A 25002-nucleotide genomic window follows, 5' to 3' on the forward strand; every position below is an offset into this window, starting at 1 on the left:
CGTGTTTTGACTCTACCTGTTCCTCGTTTACACTGACACCTGGGGTTGGCCCTTTCTTGATTTTGCAAGGAAAGAAGTTGCCCCTCAGAAAGCCTCTGCAGCCCTGCCTTCACGAAGGTATCTGCCTGAGCCCATGTTTTAACACCAGCCCTGACCAAGACATTTCATCCTCAGTTGTGCAGATTAGAGGAAGAGGCAGAGATTAGAAACAGCAGGGCTTGCACATTCCGACGGTTCTTAACTTGATTTCAACTTCTGACCTGTAATGCTTCCCAGCTGTTTTGAAGTCACACATCCCATCTTGATTAGCCTCGCCCCCAAAAGTGATCCAAACAGAGGGGGCTGCTTCAGGGACCCATCACCCTGCCTGGCTCTCAGGTTCGCAGTTCCCGGCTGAAAGTGGTCACGGCCCCCCAGCTGTTGGCTTAACACAGCCCAGCAGAAAGGGCTCACGCTCTTTCCCTCTCGCTCTCCGCGCACAGAGGCCACCTTTTTAACAATCTGTTTTTACAATGTGAAAAAAGAGGTGGGAGCAGGGGACGAGCCAGAGTCTCTGCCACCCCCCCCATAATATACCCCAGGTGGTGGGAGTTAACTGGGAAAGCTCGAGGCTCCGATTCCAAAGTACACATTCAAATAAATGAAAACCAACTGGAGTTGAGTCGGGCCGAGGCACGAGAAGAAATTTCATCTTCGAGGTTATTTTTTCTTTTTTTGTGCAGAATGCTAATCACAGGGTGAACTCAGAAGGAATGTGCTTTCTCAAGATGAATTTCCTAACATGGTAGAAAATGGACAGAATCCAGGAAGCAGCTCTGTCTGTTGCCTGGGGACGGACGTCTGCGTGCTGGCCATGAAGGGCGACCTCTCCATCCATCACCGGGGCTAGAGGCCAGGCGCCTGCAGCCCGTGTGAGCCAGGGAGGGAGCTCAAAGTCCTCAAGTGTCTCCTGATTCTCTAAGACCCACGAATTCAGAGGCCTGGATCCCACATTTGGTTTTTCTGAAAATAAGTTTTTGGGTGAATTTTTTTGTACTTCGGGAGAAAATGTTCCAGGAGCTCACATTTTTTGTTCTGCATGTTTCCTAGCATCTCCACTAAAGCACGTCAATGTAGTTATGTCAGTTTGTGCAAATCAGTTGACAAAGATTTCCTATTATTTCATGGGCTCCATTCACTTGGCCACCCTGGACATTTCCGGAGTCATTACTGGGCACCAGGTCATGTGGTTGTTTGAAGATCGCATGTGTGGAAGGTAATGGGGAGACCACATCTCCAGCTGGAACACACCTCCTTCTCCTTTTAGAAGCCTTGACAGGTACCAGGTCACCTGGGCTCTCCTACTGAGCCTGGCTCCTGAGGGCCTTCATCAGCTCCTGACTCAGCCAACTTTTCTCATCTTGGTCACCACAAACTCTCTTCTCACAGTGTTGATTCCAGCCCTTCTGAGTCGGTGGCCCTTCCCCAAGTGTGATGAGCAAGTTCTTACTCCCTTTCTTTGCCTACTCTGTTCCCTCTGGCCTCAAGATTTTCTGCATGTGCCCTCAAGTGCCTCACTCCATCAGCTCTCCAAAGTGCATGCTCCCTGGAAAGCCTTTTCTGCTGCTGAGGGTACAGTGGTTTCCACCTCTGCTTTGTTCTCACTTAAAATATAGGATTAAGCTTATCGGAAGAGGACTTCATTTTGTGTTGCATTTTCTCCACCAGACTGTGAGCCTTTAGAGTCTGGTTCATCTCTGTTTCTCACCGTCCTTGCTCAATGCCCGTACCAAGTACATGGAAAATAAACATTTTCTGATTGCATCGGAGTACTTAATAAATATAAAACTTTATACAAAGACCCAGGTTACAAATAGCAGCTATTTCTAGTGGATTCTCTGAGCCTTTATGGAGTATCTGCATGTCCAGGGTGACAGCTTCTGATCTCAGGGCACAGCATGGGGCGAGGTTTTATGTCACCCTAACACAGATGCAGACATCTCCATGACTGTGACACACCAGTCTCTTGCTTCTCCCTGACATTTTCCTCAGCTCTTTCCTGACTCTTGAGCATGCCCAAGGAGCCGCGTTAAGGGAAGACTTCACAGGGTGGGGAGTATCAGCCCCGGGGGGCAAGGTGACCTGTGCTTTATTACACAAATACCATAGACAAGATCCCACATCCCAGTCATTTCATTTTCTTAGACCTCACACCATTACAGAAAGGACCAAAGAGGGTGTCCTGTTTTACACATGAAGAAATTGAGGCTTAGAGAAGTTGTCATTGGCCCAAGGTCATTCATGTACTGATTGTGTGTCTAGAATTCTCTAAAGACCAACCCAGGACTCTGCTTTGAAGCCTAGACTTCTTTCACTGATCCCCGATTACCTTCTGTTCACCCCTCCCAACCCTGCCTCAAGCAAATTACCTTATAATAAACAAACATACTTAATTCACCCAGCAGGTGCATAACCATGCATTTCTTGTCATCATTGTCAGATTCAACTCTATTTTCTATGCCGTCCTCTTTTTTATCATGCACTGTAGGATTTTCTGATGCATCCAAAGCTGGCTTAAGTGTTCATTCATAGAAGCCAGATTCTACCTGTAGAGGAAGGTCCAGGGGACACAGACGTGTTGGCATCAGACTCTGGTTCTCCAAGGAAATGCTTCTGCAAGGAGATTTGGAAGTTGCCTGATGCTGTGGGTGTGAGACGTTCACCATCAGGAGGGAGGCCAAGGATTTAGCCAACATGTGCAGGACTCTTGGGACCTCATACCCATCGTTCCTCTATTCTACTTACTGTATTCCTGTGTGGGTGGAGGGAGGTTTATTTTATTTCTTTTGCTTTTCACTTGGATGTGACCTATCTTGTCAGCCCATTCTTTTGTGCCCATGCATACAAATTAATTCTGTGGTAATTTTGATAGAAAATTTGATGAGTTGGCCAGAGAAACTTCAGTAAGAGAAATTAAATTAAAAGTAGTAATTTTAAGAGAGAAGAAAATAAAATGACAGTTTTGATCATTTCAGGCCTGGGGCATTGGATGGAGATGACACGTCAGCGTTCTAATTCATTTCCTCATTTTAATTCTTTATTTAGATTACCACTGTATCTGGAAGGAGGCTTCCCCGCCCATCTTGAAACTTGCAGGGGCTGGAGGAGGCTTCGCTGCCCGGTTTGTTCACTAGATGGCGCTGCTCAGACTGGCTGCGTGGCCTGGATTCAGCCTGGCTAAGGAAGTCCTCAGTGGACTCCCATTAAATACCGACTGTCTTCTGTTAATTTCCTTTAGGACAAAACAGCACTCCCCTAAGATAAGAAGTAGGGGGATTCTTTGATTTGAAGCAGGAGCGATTGCTGGAGAAGTGCCTGCTACTGGATTAGGAAAGATTCTAGAGCCCACCAGTATGTTGTAGATCATCTTGTCCATCTGTGGTTTTCGAACTTGTTTGTAGAGTGAAACACTTTACTCAGCAAAATGCTATGCAGAACCGAATAAAATAATAGGCAGTGGAGGAAATAGCAGAGCTCCTGTGGTTGCTTTCTAGAACACTTGGGATTCAAGAACCATCGATCTCGTCTCTTTCTTTCCTCTGTCCCTCCCTCCCTCCTTCCTTGCTTCCTTCCTTCTTTCTCTTCCTTCTTTTCTCCCTTCCATTTTTCAGAGTTGGAAATGTTGGATGGGAAAGAACAAGATATTCATGGTGGATCTTGGCCCCAAACAAGTCACTGAGTAATCTTTCTGCGAAGCCACTGCCTTGTTTATTTAAATCCCACAAGTTCCCATTAAAGGGGTCTCCAAAGAAAATGGTTCTAAATTCCCTGAGAGACACTGTTGTGGATGGAGACATGCATTTGCTGAATCACTGTGTTGACACTGATCATAAATTCAAACAGGACAAGAGCAACAATGATGAGTATGTGGATTCTGGGCCAGACCCTGGACGAACTCTCTCATGCCTTTTTAAATTTTTCTTCACAAGAAAAATGTGAGGTTTGTTTTCCTATCCCTACTTTACAGATGAGGAAAATTAGATTCAGAGGCGATACTTTTTGTAGCAAGTAATATATTAAGGTGTAGGTGAAGTTCTTATGACAAAGAGACCCTAAAACACAACGTCTTAAATACAGTACAGTTTGCTTCTTCCTCACATGACAGTCCCCAGGAAAGTGATCTGGGACAGCTGGGCATGCCTGGCTCGGTTCAGCTATGGCCGCCATCTCTCCAGCTGTTAGGGCGATCACCTTCCAAGTAGCAGAGGGGCTACATAGCCAGTAAATGATGGGGCTCAGATTTGAACCAAGGCTTATGTGATTTGAAAGTCTGATGTTGACCGACCCCAGGACAAACCTCCCCCATTGCTCTGACCCTCAATCACTAGAGACCAAATATAAGAACAAACTGCCAGCATCTTAGGCGTCATGCTTCACTGTGGTGGCCAGCCTTCAAGTTGGCTCCCAGTGATGCATGCCCTTGTGTGGTTCCCTCTCACACTCAAGAGCGCCGACCTGTGTGGTCACCAGAATATTATGGATTTCATAGAGAGTAACTTTTGAGGAGGCTAAGTCCCCCAAGACATTGAACTCTCTGCCTAGCTCTTTCTTGGATCGCTAGCTCTGGGGAAGCCAACACCATTCTGTGAGGACGCCCAAGCAGCCTTATGGGTAAGGTCCACGTGGTAAGGAACTGAGGCGTCCCAACAACACCCAGCACCAACCTGCCAGCCACATGAGTGTGCCGCCTGGGAAGCAGATCCTGCAGTCTCGATCAAGTCTTTGGGGAGCTGTAGCCCCAGCCCAGTCCTTGTGTAACTTCCTCAGAGTTCCTGAACCAGAATCAGTCAGCAGAGCTGCACCCAAATCCCTGCCTCATGGAAGCTACGTGAGATAATAAATGTTGATTTTTATTTTATGCCATTAAATTTCATGCTAATTTGCTAGGCAGCTGTAAATAATCCATTAGTAGGATGCTAGGGTAAGAGCATGCCCTTTTACTAGCCCAAACTCCAGCCACCCCCTTAGGAAGGCCTTGATTGATTCCATCAGGGAAGTAGCTACTCCTCTTTCCTCTGGGTTGTGGTTCCTTTATCCACTCTTGTGTCCCTCAAAGCCGAAATACTTATTTTTACAAGTCACTTTCCTTCTCCAGAGCCCTCATTCCTCCTCAGTGACAATGTCTAATGTTCAGCTTCATCTTCCCTGTGGCCTGACAGTGCCAAATTAAATGTGTATTTAAGTGAATGACTGAAACCTTCTACCTATCCTTCCGCTTGTTGGTTTTATAATATTATGCACATATTTGCTTCAGATGCAGGCTCTGGAAACATTGTCTTGCTTTTTACGTGAAGCCTCTCAGTTACTTCTTTGTTGTCATAACAGGCTTTTAAAAAATACTCTGTATAAATAAAAGATAAATCTCCTAAGGGCCAGAGATCATGCTGTTTTAGGAGCTTTTACAAATAGTTGGCACCTCCTTATTCTTGAAGATCAGGCCTGAAACCTCATCAAAACAAATGTCCCTTGGAGATCCCAGAGCTGAGTATTTTGTTTTTGTTTTTGTTTTTGTTTTGTTTTGTTTTAATCGCATTCTCTCTTGTCCCATTTAGAAGAGGAGAGAAGGAGGTCTGTCATGAGTTGCTCAGCTCAGGTCTTCTCTGTGCCCCTGGCCTGGGGGCTTCTATTTTCTGATGCACCCACCTGGTACATTACTGAAACCACCTCATTTCCAATCATGCATCCAGCCTTGTGGGTATCCTTCTGCAAATGCACCCAAGATGTCTCATCTAAATTTCCTTCCACTGCACTTAATTTAGAACTACTTCAGAGGGAAATTGGAATGCATTCTGCATCCTTTTTAAACCTATATATTGTTCTCAGTCTTCAGACTCTAGGAAGTTTGGGCAATTTGTCTATGTTACATGGAATTGAATTTTGGTTCAACAAAGGGAGAAGTTGAAATGTTTTTGGGTGTGATTTTAGCTTAACAAATGAAAAGACAGGTATTTTGTGATGGACCATGTTGTTCCCTTGTTGAGGACACCATAGAATTCCTCATGTGTATCCACATTCCCATCCTGACTGAGTCTTTGGTCAGAGACTTGAGTCTGGACTGATCTATAACTTTCCTCCTCCAAGAGCTTCGTTTTCATATTAAATAACATTAAGGAGCATATTTCCTTTTTTGCCTGTTTTTCATGGTGACCTTAATTAACTCACAGGGGACGGTGATTAAGATCATGTTTATGAAACAGTCATGCATCAATGATCCTCAGAGAGAGAGGTTGTAAATTTTATCCTCCATAACTTCTCCCAACCCCAAACACTCCACACAGTGCCTCCCAAATGGGAGGTATTCAAATCTCAATTATAAACATTTTCCATGCTTACCCAGATTGAAGACTCTATTGACCCACATCATTGATTGAATAACATTGTATTATTATTATTTTTTTTTTAAGGAGAAAATCAACTACATTAATTCCTGGTTCAGTTGTAAGATGCATCCAGATTTTTAAGACATAATGAAAACAGAAAAGAAATATTTATCGTATGTTTAAAGATGTTTGATAAGTTCCTTAAGAGGTAAAAGCTCTTCATTCGTAGAGGTGATCAAGCAGAAACGTGAATGGAGGTTAATGGACTAGAAAAAGGGCTCCAAAGGCCTGTCAATATGCCTGTTTCCAACACAAGACTGAAAGATCTTTGAGGAAAAGGATGATGTCATGTCCACTGCTGGGTCCCTAGCACCTGAGTCGATGCCTAGCACCTGGAGTCACCTGATGATTATTTGTTGAATGAATCAAATATTGGAGATCAGAGGACCTCCCTGACCCCTTCCAAGTTCTACCCAGGTCCCCATTTTCTCCCCACCTCGCAAGGCTGTTGCAAGCATCGAAGGAGATTATGCACCTAGAAAGTCTCACTGCAAGTTAACTTCTCAGCAAACAGATGTCTGCTCCTTCGGCTCCTCTTCACGCTCCCCCTCCTTCCATGTTCTTTGCCTACTCAGGATCCTTCAACAGAAATTAAATTTTGCAGACAAATTCCCCAGGGCCTTCCCGAAGACATACTCTTTCTGGGAGAAAATGAGTTTATTGACTTTTCAGCCTCGGGAGAGCATGAGGTACAGCTCTCCGTACAGGGGGTCTGGGGTCTGCTTTGGGGCTGGTGGAGGCCCCGCTCCATCAGGCTGGGCACGGGCCAGCAGCCAGCACACAGGAGGCTCCTTCTCTCCATCTAGGCCATGCTTCAAGTTGGGGTGAGCGTGGGCTTTCCCTCCCACAGTGGGGCTTATGTCACCTGCTCTCTGAATGAAGTCCAGGCTCCTGGGTATGGCACTCAAGGCCTAGTCCTTTGGCCTAAGTTGTACTTTTCTGTTTGTCCTCATACGCTATCTATCACATGCCTGGACTGTGAGAGGTGCTTGATACATTCACATGGGAGATGGGAAGAAAGAATTATTCTCTTACTCATCCATTTTCTCACTGAAGGGTGCTAGAACCAGGGGCACTATGGTTTGAAGTCCAGCTCCAACCTTGTCTGAACCCCTACCTTGTGTGCTCCCCCTTTCTGCCCTCGATCATCTTCCTCCAGCCGGAAAGGCCTCCATTCCCATCCTCCATCATCACTTCCAGGCTGATGTGGCTCACAACCTGCTGCCATCTCCTTCCTGCAGCCCAGCATATTTGTCTTTCTAAAGTGAAAAGTTCAGTAGCTTTGGTCGGCCGTAAATGCGTCCGGATGGAGATGAACTTGGCATGCCATGCTGGAGGTGAAGGTCATTTCCCCCAAATGCAGTCGAAGCCAAAGAAGGATTTAAAGCAGGGGTTGACAATATCAGGCTTGCATGTTCGATCACTCAGGCAGCATTGTGGTGGGCAGCTTCTGCAAGGGAGAGAGGAGAGGCAGTGAGATCATGTAGGAGTTGAATCAGGTTTGGATCTGTTGGCACTCAAATCCATGCCTTCTCTGGCTTCAGAGGGAAGTGGAATATTCTGTTTCTTTATTCCTTCTCTTCTTCCTTCTCCATCCCTCTCTCCGTCTCCCTCTCTCGCGATCTCCCTCAGTCTCCCTCTCTTCCTGTCTCCCTCTCTCTTTTCTACATACGCCTGCCATGGTTCCCAGACCCTGGACTCCAGTGGTGTCACCTCATCCCTTTGCCCCTGAAGCTTAAGGAAGGCAGCAACTTCCTGCTCCTCTAAATCTCTTCCTCACCTATTTGGGCTCTCAGCTCCCCCAACCCTGGTATAACCAAATTCCTGCTTTTGGTTCCTTCTGATTAAATAGGGTGGTTTCTCCTTTTGTGTTTGGATACTGCGATAGCAGTCTGTTGAAGTCATATATATAAAATATGTGAAGGCCTAAATAAGAGTAGCTGGAGGAGAGGAGGTTTGGAGATCTTCTTAATTAAAATCCTACATAGACTTGTAATGCCTTGTCTTCCTGACCTAAAGAGTACCCTTTGCCGTTAGGACATTCCACCATTGGGAATACTGTCCCCCAGATCGCATATACAGTTGGTATTTTAAGACCCCTTGTCATATCACTCAGCCTGTAGAGAATGATGCTTAGGCACGAATGCTTTACTTTGTCACCAGTTTTCATGTTTCTGTGGAAGGAAACAGACAAGGAGACAAAAGATGAAAATGGAATTGAAAAGAGACACAGAGCATTGACCTGCAAGTTAATATAGCAAGCAATTTTCTTTATTTGTTTTCTTTGGCTAGGTATCTAACTATCTGTGTGATCTTGGGTGAGTCACTTTCCTTCTATGGGACTGACTTTCTTCATCTTAAAGAATATGATCCTAATGTACCTTCCAGGCCTGGCCAAAATTCACCATACTCTCTACTGTTCTGGGAGCTTATCAGGGGACCCGTCCTATTGACTTGAATTCTCACACTCTCAGTGACTGATCCATGATATTAAAGCCTGCATAAATGCTAATAACCTTGTTTCCCTTTGAAAAGCTATGAGAGTACAGATGGGTTTTCCAGGCCCCATCTGAGCTTTGCACCCAGCAAATCAAATATCACACATTTAAATGTCCTTGGCACTCAGTGTAGACAGAAGCTTTAGCCAGACATTGCAGGGAAGGTTGGTTCATTCACCACCAAGTAGTTCAAAGTCAGACCCTCTGTTTTTGAAATGAACCAACTTGCCTCTCACCGTCTGTTTTGTAGGACCTGGAATGATACACACTCATTTCCATTTGCAGCCTAATCTGTTCCCAGAAATCTGTACCAGAAACCAGGAAAGAAATGTCATCCTTTGGCTGGTTACCCTAAGATACCACAAGCTACCTTCTTTTTATTTTCTTATTTTTTTCTATATTTTAAATTATCATAATTTTCTAGAAATATCTTCATTTAAACATATTTCTTGGTTTGGGAGAATGGAAAAGTGCACTTCTTCCCAGGCTGACACTAAAGTCCACACTGGAGATGGTGTCTCTTTTCCAATGAAGCAAAATCTCATTGGAACCTTAGTGGTACCCTTGCTATGTAAATTTTCTGGAGGCATTTGTTTAGATGTTGATGGCAACTTAGCAACCCATAAAATCAATGTGTACTCTGTGGTAGACCCTTTGCTTATGTTTGGGTCTTCTGAGATTTAAGTTATGTGGCCCCTTCCATTGAGGATCTCAAAGCTGATGGGAGAAACAGAGTTGTGAATAAATTATGCTATCATATTGGTGAATTTACAGTATGGAATACCTCTGTGACTCTTGCAAGTCTTCCCCTCATCTGAAGCTGAAGAGTAGCCATTAGTGGCCAATTACTGAATTGCAGGTATAGAACCACAGAGTGAGCTCTCGGGCTTTAGGACTAGAATTAGATCCTAACTTCCCAAATCTTGGCAAAAAGAGTTATTCCACTCATTTTTCCACTGTGGGAGTTTATGCACCTGCATGTTTGAAACGGGAGTTCCCGATATTTTCAAAAGTTTGACTTGTCAATTTGAAGCTGTGTCTCAAAAGTCATAAAAATGGTACGTGGATCTTGTCCCAACACTAGGAAGCCCTAAATGCACTCAAAACGTGAATCATATGTTCATTGCAGTGTTATTTACAGTAGCAACAGGAGAAAAATATCACCTAATTATAAAGCATGGATTCAGTTATGGTAGAGTGATATGATAGAATGCCATGCATTGGTGATATAGGAAAGGACTTCATGACCAGGAAAGAAACTTATGATATATAATTTGATAAAATAGCAGGTGATGAAATGCAGTAAGGCAGTGAGACTAAATTCAAATACTTGTGGGTGTTCTGGTATACTATGCAGTGGTAGATAGAGATAGAGGCATACACACAAAATGAAAAAAATGTAGAAGGTATGTGTACTGGTATGCAAATCACACTGGTCATTTCTGGGTGGGGCTATGTCAGATAACATTTATTCTCTTTTTGGATGTATGCTGCAATGTACATGGGTTGCTTTTTAGAATCAGAAACTATTTAAAAAACAACGGGACTGGCTTCAGGATATGCTGCTGCAATAATTGGTGGGGGCTAGCTGGCAGAGCCATTAGAGAGATTTTGAGGCTCCAGTTTCAGTAAGTCCTTTCAAAATGAATTCCAACGTTGACATCACTTTGGGCCACTTGAAAATGGACATTTCCAGCACATCTGTGTATGTAAGGCTGAGAGTAGTTGTAATAAAATGATCTCCTTGGATGACATGGGACAGTTGGTTGGGTTGGCCAGACTATGGAGAGTCTTAACCAGATGGAGTTCATGGGATGGGGGCTCATGTCAGTGCTTCCATCTGCTTCAACTCCTTCTCAAGGCACTGCTGTCACAACGGGGGATAATTAGAATAACTCTGAAGCAAGACGACCAAGAAGAAGCTCTGACACAGCCTTCAGACTTCAGTACTAAATCAGGGTCATGGGCATGGAATGGCTCTCCACTTATCTGATTCATGATGGGAGTTGTACATTGGTGGCACAGATTGGAGCTACTTACTCCCTGAGACCAGCCAGGGATAGAGTGGATGCATCTCAGAACAGTGTCCAAGGAGCCCCATTCCAGGGGGAAAAATTGGAGAATTCCTCTACAAATAACGAAAACAAATTACCTGTTGTCTGGGGTTCTTTGCGGCTCATAGTATGCATAGGTTGATGTAGTCTCCTTGGCTCCCTTCACCGTGCTTATCCCTTCTTTCCGTTCCCCACTTTAATTACCAGTAAGGAGGAAGGAGAGGCTCATCTGAGCACAGGAGAGCCACTGAGACAGGTTTTGCTGTTGGGTGTCGTGACCGACTGTTAAAGCTCATCATTCCCATAGCCATTCTTTCACTTTGGCCTCCTCCACCAGTCTGGGTGGGGCCCATCCTCATGGCCAGTTTTCTTCTTCCTTTCCACTTTCCCTGAGTATGCAACTGGCTGGATCATGGGACCAGAGCACCTGTTTTTGCCCCACTACCAGCTCACTGTGCCACATGGAACAAGTCTGGCTTCCTCTGTGGCTGGCAGTTTTCTCATCTATGAACTGGAGGGATAGGCTTGGTAGTCCCCAAGTTTTCTTACACCAAGATTTCTCCACCTATGGACATTTTGGGCTGGATAATTCTTTATCATTGGCGGGGGAGGGGCTTCCTGTGCATTATAGGATGTTTAGCAGCATCCCTGGCCAGTAACACAGTCCCCTCCACTTAGGACAACCCAGATTGCCCCCGGAAGGGCAAGATTGCCCCCCGTCAAAAACCACTGCATTTCCCTTATGACTTTCCAGGTGCACTTATACCTTCTGTTTTGCAGTGTTGGAAAGTAGCATGTAATTTCCAGATATACGTAGGCAGGTATCTCTAGAAAAGCCACGATTTAAAACTCTCGCCCTAGCACACAGCCACATGGAGAGGTCTGGCTCACCTCCAGCAGAGTTCAGATACCCTGAGAGGGTGGGTTTTCCTTGTAGACACCTTTAGAGCAGCCCCTGAGAATCAAAGCCGGCAGCTGGCCACTGCCAGGGGAGTCAGGGAGCCAAGCCTTGTTCTGCTTCCTGGCCCCTGAGAGCACATGGGGATTTGGGGCTTGGCTCAGAGCCCACAGAGGGGAGAGGCCGGTGTGGAGGCGTGACCAGGGCAGCAATGAGAGAATGCAGCAGTGGGGTCAGGCATTTCCTTAGCTTCATTGGAAACAGATGCCTAGCTGAGGTGTAGGGCTGGGGCCGTGCTTCAGGCCGGCATGCTTGGCAGCGTCTCCTCCCCATATCCCTCAACCCCCGCTTTCTTCCTCCCCGCCCTCGCAGGCACCACCAGATGATTCTTTAAGAGAAGGGCTCTGGTTTTAAGGGAAACTATGGTTGTGTGACATAGGAACAAAATCTCTTTTCATGAGAACATGAGCATGTGTGATTTGACCATATACATGTGATCTTAGATCATTGCAGTTAAAGAACATCAGAGTAATAAGGTCCTTTTCTGGTCTGAGTTCAACATCTCCATCTGAGGTCTAAAATCATGAATAGAGTCCAGGAATCTAGGTTGGTTAATTCCCCTGGTCTTTACCCATAAACACCCAAACCTGAAGTCCTCTTTTAAGATATAAACGCATTAAGATATATTGACTACACCTGCCATCCCCAGCCTCTGGGTGTGGCAGACATTACTAATTGATCACAGAACTCTTTCCTGCTGGGCCTTAATCCTGCCTGACAATCCTGTATCTACACAAGTCTAGGTAGCTAGTGCCAGTCAGAGATGAGGTACTTGCCAGTGATTTGGTCTGTCGCGGTCTTTCTAGAGATACAGTTGCCCCTCGAGCAGCATGGGTTTGAACTACTCAGGTCCACTTACATGAGAATTTTTTCCCCATAAATACAGCATAGTACTGCAAATGTATTTTCTCTTCCTCATGATTTTCTTAGTAACATTTTCTTTTCTGTCTTACTTCATTGTAAGAATAGAGTATATAATACATATACAAAATATGTGTCAATGAACTGTTATGTTATCAGTAAGGCTTCTGGTTAACAGTAGGCTACTAGTAGTTAAGTTTTGGAGAGTCAAAAATTATACACTGATTTTTGACTTCAGGCGGGGTCCATGCCCCTAGCTCAGTGTTGTTCAAAGGTCAACGGTACATGGAAGTGAAAACCTAAGGATATGTGTTCATTTGAGATCATCTTTTGAGAAAGAGCCAAAGGAAGTATGTCAGGAGTATATGCTATTCCAGGGCTTCAGACTTTATTGTGTACATGAATGATCTGGACAGGCCTGAGATTTCTGCAGGTCTCACAAGCCCCCAGGAGATGCTGATGCAGGTGGTCCACGGACCACACATTGAGTAGCATGTTGATTAGCCAAATGGTTATTTTACCATTTGGGAAACTATGATTCCAAGAGACTGAAGGAAGGGGTCAGGGCTGTTTCACCATCAACACAAGTTGCTTGGTGCAAGAATTCCATTAACCTTTTGCTCATCCTCTGAATCTCTACTGACTTTTGCCCATCTCTCTACCCCTGCACCCATTTTGCATCTACCAACCTGATTAACCTGAGGCATTTCAGAACTGATGTCCCCTGAAAATCTGGTGTGTTCAGACCCTGACCACAAGAAAAAACTGTCTTCACATGTTTGATCCTTCTAGAACATTCTTTAAGATCCTGTGGGAGATCACACCCTGCTGAGAATTGAACTTTAACCTAGAACAACAGAGTGGTTGGATAGTCACTGAAAGGTCTACTTCCTTTGAGCTAACCTCATTTATTTATGGAAATCCTGCTGTTGGTGGGGAAAACTAATCAGACCTTATGTGGCCAGTCATGGCTTACGAGAAGGGGGTGGGACCTCACTTTTTGGTAAATAACCTCCGAGTTGAGAGAAAGATTTTAAAATCCAGCCTGAGTAACAGAAAAGGGAAGAGTAGTGGGGAGGGGCTTTTACTTTCTCTTTAGTCAGTAATTGAGACATCTCACCTTACTCTGGCATAATTATATTGTCAAATGGTAGTTGCTTCAAGTAATTAGCAACATAATTAGTCAAGCTTTTCTGCTGCCCATGTCCTCAACTAACACCATCCTTGTATCCAGTGCCCTTTGCCACACAGGACAATCCTCAACACCTTCCTTTTCTTTTAATGAACAAGGAGAGAACAGGGCAACATATGCAGGGTCTTTTAGGGCTGCCTCAGAAAGGCTGCTTATTTGGTATTGATAAACAAATAAAAACTGAATTTGAGGAAAGAGAACATTAAGGAGCATATAATGTGGCTTTGGTCAGGTTGTTGTTGCTGCCATTGTGGTTGTTATTGGTAATAATAGTAAGAATTCCTAGAACTTGGTTAAGATCTCAGAGTTTACAGACTCATTCTCAGACAATCTTTTCATCAAACACAAACCCTTGGAAGTTTTAGCCGATTTTGCAGAGGTTGTAAAGAAGTCTCTTGATGTACCAGACCCTCCCTGCCCAGAAAACCGGAGATGTGAAGGAGGTCAAGTAGGCTCTGGTCTTCTCCAGGGGAGGAATCTACTTTCTGTCCATCAAACACCCTTGGCATATGGTGGGCATCCAGTAAATGGTGACTCCATGAGTGGGAATTGGTATCCAGACCATGTCAACGGGAATACACTGGGGCAAGGTACCATTTACTGTGCACTTGGCCAAAAGCTTCACTAAGGTCTTTATACACATTAACTCACTGAATTCTTGTAGCCTTCCAATAAGGCAGGTCTCACTTTATTGAGAAGAAAGCTGAGGCTCAGTGAGGGTATGTGGCTGGTAAATTTGGATCATGCATTCTACTTGAAATCTCATTGGTCCCCAAGTCCATGGTCTAATTATCCCAGTACACTAGAATGATGAACACCATTTTTCACCTACAGGACTGAGGGCGCTCCAACTCCTTTCCCCTTGCTAGATTCCTCTCTCCTACTCCAGGACTGACTGGTGCTGTTGGATGTCAGTCTCGAGGTGGCTTTCTGACTATCTGGGCTGTGGGGCCTGTGGGAGTTGTGGGGAGCTGGGGGCCTGCCATAATGTCTAGTTGAAGCACATGTATTTAGATCAAATCCATGCTCTACATAACCTGAGGCAAATTACTTCCTCTTTCTGAGTTTCCAATTTTCAGTATGTTAAATGGGAATGAATATACAGATGGACGTGGATTGATGCTGCGTAAAATCAGGATTCCCTGCTCAAAGGTCTTTGGGAAATTTAACCTGCTCTTGGAGATTCACATAGACAAGAGCATATGAAAGCCTTTGAGAGGTCTTACAGAAACCTGTTCTATTATCATTGTTATTACCCTTTAAAATCCAGTGCTTCTGAAAACTTTGCTCACAGAGCCTATGTTTCACATGCCGTGTATATGATGGTCCAGATGACAAAGCACTCTCAATGTTACATCCACTTTCGTGGTCATCAAGAATCACACACATGTTCGGGAGGCATTCTCCCAAATGATCAGGTGATAGAACTGGGGCTCGTATTCCTAGCTCCATTTCCCAGGAGAGTGAATGGGATTCAGGCAGGTGGCGCGAGTTGTCTAAGTTTGCACGGCTTACGGTGGACAAGTTGGACTCCAGTCTAGGTCGGCCAGTGCCAAGCTGGTTTTCTTAGAACCACATAGACTCCCACTGTGCAGCCACAGAGGCCTTTGGTGTCTGCTTGGTTATCTCTCGATGTCAGATCTGTTGAACGAGGCCTGGGCAGGCGCATGCACTTCCCTTTGTGCAATGTGGAAATCCTGAGTACACTTCACAGCCCAACAAGCAGCTCTCCAGCGAAGGATAATGGAGCAGGAGAGAATGAATGCACTAACGAAGGCAATAATTACACGATCCAGGACTTGTAGAGCACTTTGCCGTTTTATGAGCCCTTTCACACATGGCATCCTTTTTGATCATCACAGCATTGGGTTGCTGGGCCGGCAATTTTTCCTCATCTGACAAGGAAGAAAACTGTGGTGCAGAGAGGTTAAGGGTAGAGCAGAAACCCACACAGGATGTCAGTGGCGAGCCAGTGATCCAACACCACCTCCTCTCTCCTATATCTAACATTTGGATTGACATCCAGGAGAGAACACGGTAGAAACAAAGCTTTCTCCTGCTGGTCTGCTCTTGCTTTCCTCCTTCCCACTTTGTCCTTCCCCCCTTCCTTCCTTCAGCATGAAAATTTCAAAATACAGAAATACTGAAAGAGAACAGCCACCCATCATCCCACCCTCCAGAGATAACCACTGTGTATTCGCTTCTAGTAATTGTTTTATGCACATATCCTCTTATTAAATTTTCTCAAAAGCATAATTTTAAATATCTGCAAAGAACTGCATTTTAGTTTACATAACCCATCTTTTGTTGTTGGAAATGGAGAATGTTTTCAGATTTTCGGTAACTTAAATAATGTGCTAAACGTCATTACACATAAATCTCTGTGCACTGTAAAAATATTGTCCTTGAGATAAATTTCTTGAAATTTTGGAGTCAAAGAGGTTCCAGATATTTAGTACTTTTGCTAGATATTTCAAACTGCCATCTAGAAAAGTTTACCGGTTTCCCAGCTCTATGAGCAACTGTTTTCCAACACTTAGTAATATAATTCTTTTTGACCTTTTAAAAATTCACAGGCATTGTTTTAACTTCCTAGAAATCTTCATATATTAAGGAAACTAAGAAACTAACGTTTATGTTGCAAGTATTTTTCCCTGGGTTGACATCACCATGAGGTGAACACGGTGAGCCATGTTTTTAATTGATGAGGGAACCTACAGGGGAACAGACTTCAGCCCGGGGTTAAGAAGAAACTTTTAGTGATGAATGAAAGTTATGCAAAGAAGAGATTGGTGGCTTTGGGACCACCCCATTTCACAGAGAGGTAAATCAAGACTCAGAGAGGTTGAGTAACTTGCCACAGGTCACACAGCAAGAGGCCTCAGAAATGAGGTTTGAACCCAGGTCTGCCTGTCTCCAACTTCTGTGTTCTTTCTGCTGTGTGGCATCTTGGCATCCCAGAGAGGGGAGACGATCAAAGCAATGTTACAGATATAAATCGTTCAGAGTCCACAGAAAATATCAGCCAAGGAAAGAGGAGGAGAATGGAGAAAACTAATAAGAGATTGAGATTGGAGTCCTCAAATAAATACATTCAGAGAAGTGAAGGCAAAAGTGCTCATTCATAAATGGGAGAGGGGGTGACAGGGCCAAAAACCATTTTCCCATCCCCACCTCCCCTGACCCCCTCAGGACCCAGCCTTGGGTGCTTCCAAAGCCCGGCTCTTGGCTTTCTCTGGGCTAAACTCTCTCTAAGATGCGATTTCTTAAGAAGACAGACACGGTGTCACGTTTTGAGCACTCCCATTTCTGCTATTTCAGATTCTCTCTCTCTCATTTCTATTTCTTTTTATTTATTTTTCTTAAACTGCTGAGCCTGATAAATTAGGGCTATTAAGAGACTCTTTGTTTTTCTGTCCTGGGTTACTATTTTAAGGGCTAAAAACACTCATAAATATATGGATGCTCCGACTGTAAATGGATAGGTTTTAGCCAGTGAAAAATTCATTTTCTCTAATATACGTTTTTAAAGTGTCCTGCTGAAATTCTGCACAATATCTCACCATGATCTTTCACTGTTCTTCCCATTTTTATCCGATAAAAGCAGATCCATCATCAATGCAGTGTATTTTCTCTGCACCATAAATAACAGCTGGGGAAGGGGAGCATCTCCCACAACACAGCAGCCGTGGATTTTTAACCAGTTTCAGAATTTATTGTTAAGCCTTCTTGGGATGGAAGCCAAAAGTACTTGCATGCCCATCAATTACCTCATGGCCTTCCTGGTTTTGCACAAAGGCACTCCAAAGCCCAAGCACAGAGAAATCTGCATCTGATTTTAGCCTTACTTTCTGGATGGAAGATGGGAGATAGACTGGTTGTTATACAGCCGGCTCGTCTGGATCAGTCCCGCTTTATGCTTCTGGTCTCAGTGAAATGACTGAGAATGACCTCTTTCACTCTCAAAAGTGCCCTGGTTTAGATGATAAATTTATATGGTCACTATAGATGTAGGCTTAGAAACGCAGTGCCCCATATTGCCTCTAATTTTTTTTTCCCCATTCACCATCAGATGTTCACTCTGTGTATTAAAACTCCTTCCCCATCGATCAACCCCTCATCACAGTTAGGAGACTTATCATCATGGGGAACATCTCTGGGCTGGAAAAAGTGAGGAAAGAAACATGGTGTTCGCTCCCACCACATGCAAGTCTCTATGCTGGAGGCTTTTCAGAAAGGTCATGCTTTCATTGTGAGATCAATCCCATGAAGTGCTAGAATTCGCCAGCCTCAAGATGCACGTGTTTTTCATTCATTAATATCTCAAAATTGGGCAGTGCCTTACAACTGATGTCACCTGAGCACTGCTGGTGGTCACGTAGCTTCTGACACAGTGCTGTCTTGGCCAGCATCAGTGCTCCCAGAATGGGTGTCAGCAGCTTGGGAGAAAATCCTAGGAGTGGAGAGCATTTTTTTAGTCCCCAGGAATCAAATGTTTATGGAAAAGGGGTGGCAGAGTTGCCAAATCCGAGGTAGTTAGCAAGAGTCTGAGAGCAGATGTCCATAGAAGGCCAGCGCCACATCACCACGAAGCCAGACTGAACATTCAGCAAACGTGTCTCTTGTTTCTTTTAAGGATTCTTTTAAGAAATGCTGCGTCACCAATAATCTTGATGACATGGAGGGCAATTCTCTTTGGAAAATTACCTATCTGATGATTTTGAATCGCACAGTGACTCTGAGTGTGAACAAGGTTTAGGAATACTTTCACCCATTTAAGTCACTTACATTTTTTCCTTCTATCTGCCCACGTGATAAAATCTATGCCAATTCAATCTCGAAGAACATGTAAACTGTAAAATAAAAATTTCAAGAGATTAAAAACATCAGGTCCAAGTTACTTGGAAGTATCCTTTCTTTCTTAGTGACCTATAAGACAATGGGCAGCCTACAACTGACGGTTTCTAACGGTGATTAAATACGGCGGGTACGAGTAAGCCCATTTCACAGGTGAGCCTAGCAAGATCATGTGGTTTGCTTGGCATGAAATCACGCAGTTAGCCAGTGGCGGTGCCGGCGTCGGGTTGGAATGAGTCAAAAATTGATTTAAATAACAGTCACGGAGTTGCGACAAAGTGCCAGACAGTGTCTGTTGAAACATGTTTAGTCCCTGCCTTCATGGAGCTTCCTGTCCTGGGAGGAGAGGGCGAGTGGGGGGCAAAGAGGCAGGTGATTGTGATGCATCTGGAAGGCTCTAATGGTAGCAGGAGATCAACCCTGCAGCTGGGGCTCTGGGACAGCAGCATTCACCAGGAAGGATCCGCCACGGCCTGGCCTGAAGAGAGAAGGGATTGTTCCTAGGACCAGCGTAGTACATGGAGGTATAGTGAGCCGCACAGCAGGACAGCAAGTACCACACCTGCTCATTCCGGCCACACCCTTTCCGTGAGGCACCCCTCCGCCTTCTTGCGTCTTTGGTGGTGGTTGGTTTGAGCAGTAGCTCGAGGTGGACATCAGCTGTCCCGTGGAGTAACAACGTTCCCCTTTGTACTGAGGCTTTGGACCCTTCTTCCATCATTTTTCCGGAAGTAGGGGGTAGGCATTAAAAACTCCAATTTTAAGGTGAGAAGAAACCACGTGCAGAGTGCTAACCTGTGGTGCCCAACATCACGTGGGTAGTAAATGATGGCGGTTACATCTGAACCCCAATGAACTGAACTCAAAGTGAGAGTTTGTGGGGCACCTGGGTGGCCCCGTGGGTCAGGTGTCCCTTTCTGGGTTTCAGCTCAGGTCCTGATCTCAGGGTCTTGAGATGAGCTTTGGGTTAGGCTCTGTGCTCAGCAGGGAATCTGCTTGAGACGCTCTCTCCCTCTCCCCCTCCCCTGCACACGTGCATGCTCTCTCTCTCTCTCTCTCTCTCTCTCCAACAAATAAATCTTTAAAAACAACCCAAAAAGCAAAGTGACAGTGTATGCCACTACATCAAATGGCATAACGTACTTCCAGAATGAGAGCAGACTCAGGCTCCCTTTATTCATTCCTTCTGAGCTCTGGCCTGGGGAACGGGGACAGGCGCCCAGCCAGCGGCCAGGGAGCTGCCCAGGTTCCACACAGCCGGGGGCCGGCGAGCACCTGGGCCATCCGGCAGCAGCCCGCTCTCCGCCCACTCTCCCTTCCTTCCTTTTAGCAACATGTATTCAAGGCTCACCCAAGCAGAGCAAATCACAACTTTAAAGCAATTACTTGGTGATGATCAGGAGGGGCTGAGGGGATTCTGTTTTCTTATTTGTGTGAACCTAAAATGCCTGCTTTCTTAATTAAGCCTTAACTCTGGGTTTTGCCTCAAGCTTTTCATTTTTCCCTCGTTAACAGGTTTCAGCTTTCCTCCCTCACTGCAGGCCTTGGGCTTTGCCCAGTGGTTTTCTCTTCCTCCTAAGAAGCATCTGCTCCTGCCCCACCACGGAGGATACCTCCCTTTTTAATCCCCACTCCCCAGCTGCCTTTAACTTCATAATTACAGCCACAAGCAATATATAATCCTTGGTGAGTCAGGAGCAAGGGAGGCGTGGGTTTCCCTTCCCGGAGCGTCTGCCTTCCTGCTCAGAGCGCATGTCCAGGGGCCTGCAAAGGGACGACGGCCTGCCCTGAGCAGCAGAACCTGCCCCGGGCGCTCCCCGTCTGGCTCTCCTGGCCTGGTGACCTTGTGCTTTTTGCTTCTACATCTCCAGTGACAGGCCAAGCGTCCCATACACAGGAGATGCTTGATAAATGTCTCTTCAACAAATGAACGCATGAAGGAATGAATGAACAAATAAGCTAGGTCTGGTATTGAGGTGAGTGCAGGGGTCTGGGGCGGGGACTTGTCAACTGTCTTCTCGCATAATGCTAGCCATTGCCTTTCACATATGGAGATGTTTCATGACCACATAGTAGCTCATTATGTTTTTGTTGGAATATCTACCCGACTGCCTCGGGCTGGACATAATTTATGCATCACTTCCTTCACAGTCTTGATAGAGTCATTTAACCCCGTTTGCTGCGACTACTTTAAAAATTCGGTTCCCTCCTTAGTTTACCTCTCACTGCTAATTAGCAACTTCTTAGTTGTCCCAGGTGACTTTATTTGTTCGTTCACTCATTTACCTGCTGAGCTCCCTGCTGGAGATCCAGTGCTGAGGCAGGCAAGCAGTGATCCTCGCCTCCTAGAACCTAGTAAGGTAGGGGGAGAGGGAAGCCAGCAACTAGGCACATGGTGATGGGGGCGGGGTTCTATGGAAACAGAGTGGAGGCACCTGAAACGGACTTCTCATCAGAAATGGCTTTCCAGAGGAAGGGGCATCTGACCTAGAGGATGCATGCAGATTAGTCAACAAAAGGAAGGGAGAGACATGTCTGGGTTACCTGTTAAACTGCATAACTGACTGTCCCAAAACCTGGTGGCTTGACACAGCCATCATGTCGCTCTGTCTCCCTGTTCTGGGCGTGTGGAGTTTGGAGAAGTTTTGGGGGTTCTTCTCCGTGTGGTGCTGAGGTCATATGGTAACATTCAGCTGGAAGGTAGTCTGGTCCGGTGGGTTCAAGAGGGTCTCCCTGACATGCCTAGTGCCTTGGTGGGGACACCTGGGAGCCAGCCCCTCTCTGGAGTGTCAAGGACTCTCCACGTGTCCCCTCTTGTGTTTCAGTGAGGCGATCAGCCTTCCTACATGGCCCCTCAGGGCTCTAAGGGCGAGGAGGTGGCAATTGCCAGTCTTGTAAAGTCTGGGGTCACAAGCTGGCAACGTGTCACCTCCCTTGAACCCCAGTGCTCAAGGCAGGCATAAGGGCTCCCCATATTCAGGGGGAGAGCACAGAGAACCCCCACTTGTTGAGGAAGAAGCGTCGGTGCATCTGGGGCCATGTTGAATCTGTCCTCTTGGAGAGTTGGAAAGCGGGTTCCAGGCAAAGGGAACCTGACCAAGCAGGGGAAGTGGACAGGAGCCCTCTCGCTTGACCTGAGAACACTGGAGCCGTGGTCGTGGACGGGGCTCCGGCACAACACACCTTGTTGCCGCATGTCCCCGAGTCTGGGCTTGATCCTGGGACAATGCGAAGGCACTGAAGGATTGGGAGCAGGGGTGTGACATCAGATTGAGGAAAAATCTCTTCAGTGGCTGGCTGGGAGTGTGGGGAAAAAATTTGCAGAGTGGTTGGAGCTGCAGATGTGGGCATGAAGGTCTGAAATAGCTTAGGTGTGAGGTGTTGAGGCCCCCCCAAAAAGGTGAGGGGTGGCGGGGCAGGGTAGCCAGACACCTGAGGGGCGGCACTGGTGGCTTGGACGCACAGGAGGACCCGTCCCTCCGCTGGCCGCGCTGTCTGGGTTCCCAGCCCTGCTCCTGCCCCCTGTGGGCCAGACCACCCCGCGCTCCGCCACCACGCAGTGTGGACGCTGGGCCCCACGCACACATAGTTGCACAAGCAACTGCGTCTCCATCCCAGTGCTTCCAACAAGCACCAGTCCGCTTCCCTTTGGTGAAAAATGGGGGCGATAATATTACACGTGGTGGATATTTAACTGTCTCCGAAGCTGTGACCTCAGTAGCAGCTGGGAGGAAATGACAAAGTGGTGACAAGGACGGAAATTCGATTTCTTTTGGAGAAGTTGATAAAACATTTCATTTCTCTAAACAAAGAGTTTGAGATTGAACGGATTGATTTTTTTTTTTTTTTTTTTTTTTGAAGACTTCAGGGGCCCATTTTGGAATCCTCAGGTCCAGAATTGGGAGGCTTGAGGGTTTCCTTGTTCCCAGTTTGTCCCCTACATTCCTGAGAGGTAAGTGGGGAGACCCGCAGAACATCGAATTTATAGCATGTGTGCTTGGAGTTGAAACCCTCCACTCTCCTCCCCTCCCCAGCGGAGCCGGTCACCCTTCTGAGCTTCAGCTTATTTTTAAAATGAGCCTAAGTGATCTCCAGGTCATACAGCTGGCATGAGCATCAAGAGCTAATGCAGATGAACACCCGACCTTCTGCATATTCACTTAGGTCCAACCCAGTTGAACCCTGAAGGAATGGGGCTCCCGGTAGAGAAGCAGCTTCTCCCAAGATCCTCTCCAAGAGGTTCTGTCACGATGACATGACTGAGACTCTCTCTGGCTCTCCAGTGACAGACAGTGGATGGGTACCATGTGGAAGCAGGTGTGAACTGGGTTCAGTAACTTTCTTGAAAATAGAGTTAAACAAGCATGTGTGGTCCTGAGCTCACCACCATCAGAAGTATTCAAGCAGAGGGTAGAGTCACATGATCAGATTCCTGGTTGGAAGAACTTGGGACTCTTGTGTGAGATCGGAGCTGAGGACCTCTAAGGTACAGCCTGGCTCTGAGAGTCTTCGGAGCCCTAACGTGTTTCAGGAACAAATACTGAAATCACCACCAGGGGTTATTGCAGTTATTTATGGCCAACCTTTCAACCTCTACTTGGTGGCCTAGTGGCAGGAGGAAGTGGCCCTCTGCGAGGTGGTTGGCCAGCTGGGCTCCCCAGAACACCTTGGGCCACCACAAGTGGAATCCCGTTACCCTGCATCGTGGCCGGCTTCTGCGGCTGCAGTAGGGCTTGGGTGACCGAGGCCGGCGGACTCTCCCCCAGCAGGGAAACCCCAGGAGACCTCGTCGTCCTGCCGTGGAGAGGGAGTGACAGAAACTACCTCCGCTCTGAAATCAGTGAGCTGGCTGGACCCCAGGGCCAAAGACGCGGCACACAGAAGTGTGTAGGACTTAAGATGAGTGTCTTTCTCTCCTGTGTCTCTGCTCTGGCCCCTGCTCCCACTCGGTACAGGTTCGCCTCACTTGACGTGCTCGGCCGTCTCCTTCAGGGGCAGGAAACTTAAAGAACCAGGTATTTATTTCCCAGCTTCGCAGGCTATACAGGCTTTGCCACAGCTACTCCCTTGCTATTCTGCAGAAACTGCCTTAGACAATATGCAAATAAAGGGGCATGGCTGTCTCATCAATACAATAGACAATGTGAATATGTGGGTGTAGATACAATTTGACAAAAGAGGCTCCAGGCTGGATTTGCCTACAGGTGGAAGAGGACCCTTCACTTCTCCGCCTCATTGCTCCTCTTCGTCCCTTGCACCAAGGCCAGTTGCTGTGAGTGTTACAAACTTGCTCCTCAGAGGCTGGTGTATGAAACCCCGTCATCCTCCCCATAACTAAGTCTGTGGGGATTGTTGGGAGTGCGGAAGCTCAGCACCTCCTTCTCTTCTCCCCCAAGCCTCCTCCACCCATCAGACTCTGCATTTTAAACAATTTTCCAAGTGATTCACATATACATTCAAGTATGAAAAATACTGTTTAAAGAAAGTCTTAGAGTAGTGATGAATGCTTGTACACTTGTGTTCAAGTACTGTGTGTGTTGCTATTGTGAGAGAGTTGAGAGAAAATACTACACAAGTTTAGACTCTGTAAAGTGAATCTGCATAGAGAGGGTAATTGTAAAACCGATTTCGGAAAACTGCTGTGATGATGGCTAGTCTTCACACAGTCCTTGGCCTTTTCCAAACTGATCTAACAAAACTTCATGAAATTCTCACAAACCTTGCTGTATGAAAGGTCACAGATCTGCATGCTGTGACCCTGGAGTTGTACAGTGCACTGCCTGAGCAGCTGTCCACAGCAGCCCTGCCCGTCTCAGTTTTTCTGATGTGGAAACTGAGGCAGAAGCGAACAAACATCAAAATCACTAACCACGGAAATGCAAATCCAGACCACAATGAGACCTGTAAGAGGATAGAATCCAAAAGACAAGGGGGGCAAGGATGTGGACAAAGAGGAACCCCTGTGCACTTGTGGTGGGAATCTAAGCTGGTGCAGCCACTGGGAAAAACAGTATGGAGGTCCCTCAGAAAATTAAAAATACCCTACAATCCACTAATTCTATTACTGGGAATTTACCCGAAGAAAACAAAACCACTAATTTGAAAATATATAAGCAACCCTATGTTTATTGCAGCATTATTTATAATAGCCAAGAGATGGAAG

General features: G+C 46.0%; 1 long non-coding RNA gene across 1 annotated transcript in view; it reads left to right on the forward strand.

Moving 5' to 3' along the window:
- LOC112836916 (uncharacterized) overlaps window positions 1-3492 on the forward strand; it is a 58279-nt gene extending 54787 nt beyond the window's left edge. The window contains exon 5 of the long non-coding RNA XR_012374597.1: window positions 3085-3492. This is a non-coding gene — a long non-coding RNA (uncharacterized lncRNA). The remainder of the gene's footprint in view (window positions 1-3084) is intronic.
- The last annotated feature ends 21510 nt before the right edge of the window (window positions 3493-25002 follow it).

The sequence above is a fragment of the Callorhinus ursinus genome, unplaced genomic scaffold (assembly GCF_003265705.2).
Source record: "Callorhinus ursinus isolate GAN/ISIS: 27379988/994484 unplaced genomic scaffold, GSC_fseal_2.0 scaffold37, whole genome shotgun sequence".
Taxonomy (NCBI): Eukaryota; Metazoa; Chordata; class Mammalia; order Carnivora; family Otariidae; genus Callorhinus; species Callorhinus ursinus.